The 1,324-nt window shown below is 38.4% G+C and overlaps 1 protein-coding gene across 2 annotated transcripts in view; it reads right to left on the reverse strand.

The window, feature by feature from the left end:
• LOC118738644 (1,2-dihydroxy-3-keto-5-methylthiopentene dioxygenase) overlaps positions 1-1,324 on the reverse strand; it is a 176,405-nt gene that overhangs the window by 26,702 nt on the left and 148,379 nt on the right. The window lies entirely within an intron of this gene.

The following is a 1,324-nucleotide window of genomic DNA, read 5'->3' on the forward strand; positions in this document are numbered from 1 at the left end:
AGCTAGAAAGCTGCGGTTTATTGCATTGGAAAGAGTGGCCCGTTTACTATAAGAGTCCATGAAAAAGTGAAAGTTTTTCTGACCGTAGGTCCCTTTTAACTTTACGTGTCACATATACTGGGCTCGAATCGTCACATACGATATCGTACTACTCATCACATAAAAACACATTTTTTGGATTATGACATATGTGAACGTACTCTTTTTCCCATTCAGCTTATACTGCCTGACGTGTCACGTAATTTTCTTTCGTATCGTTTTTGATCCGTGAACGGATGTTACGATTCGAGCCCTGCTTTATCGAAGATTTCGTATTTCTCCAAATTACCGTTATATGGGATGTTGGCGTAGTTATTGTCCGATTTTAAAAATTTTCGGCCATTTGGTATGCTGTAGCAAGGCTAACTGTGCAAAGTTTGGAAGAAATTGGTGCAGCGGTTACCACGATATACACATGTAACCATAAGTGGGCGGGGCTACGCCCATTTTCCAAAAATTTAGAATATTATTATTTTTCGTATAAAAATTGATGTAAATATCAATTTTGAGTGAATAATCTTCAGTAATTACAAAAATATCGCAGTTCTCGTATTTCTGATAATTACCGTTATATGGGAGGTAGGCGTGGTTATTATCCGATTTTGCCCATTTTCAATACCATCCGTCCTACGAAAGAAGTGCACGTACCAAGTTTCGTTAAGATATCTCAATTTTTACTCGAGTTATCGTGTGCACAGACGGACTGACGGACGGACAGACGGTCACCGCCTAATCGATTTCTCTTTTCATTCTGATCATTTATGTATACATGTGTCTATATCTATCTCGATTCGTTTTGCCTGTTACAAACACCCGTTATGTGAACAAACTTATAATACCCTTGTGCACAAGTGCGCTCGGGTATAAAAATCGTATGTGTTCTTTTGCAATTAGGTTAGAATAGGGCTGCCATAATCCTGAACCCATCGGCCAGGACATCATCCAAATCAAAATCGACGATACATGTGAATATGGTGCCAATATATTCCCTATAAGGACAGTTGCTTTGGTTCTAATATTATAAACAAAGTAGTTTTGTGGCACAATCCGTAGAGCTGAATGAGTGATGATGATGAAACGCTCAAATTCTGAATTTTTTTATCATGAAAGAAAACATTTCTCGTGACGGTGACGTAACTTGGAAAAATCGGCGCCTTTAAGTGGTCTTGAATGTTTGCCTTTACACCATTAGCAAATTTCCGCATATCCTACAACGCGCTTGATGATCATTTTTGCCATTTGCCATGCCAACCTGAAGATAATTTAGGTAGGATATCTTAAGTGA

Source organism: Rhagoletis pomonella, unplaced genomic scaffold (assembly GCF_013731165.1).
Source record: "Rhagoletis pomonella isolate Grant_MI unplaced genomic scaffold, Rhpom_1.0 Rhpom_scaffold_00005, whole genome shotgun sequence".
NCBI classification, from domain to species: domain Eukaryota; kingdom Metazoa; phylum Arthropoda; class Insecta; order Diptera; family Tephritidae; genus Rhagoletis; species Rhagoletis pomonella.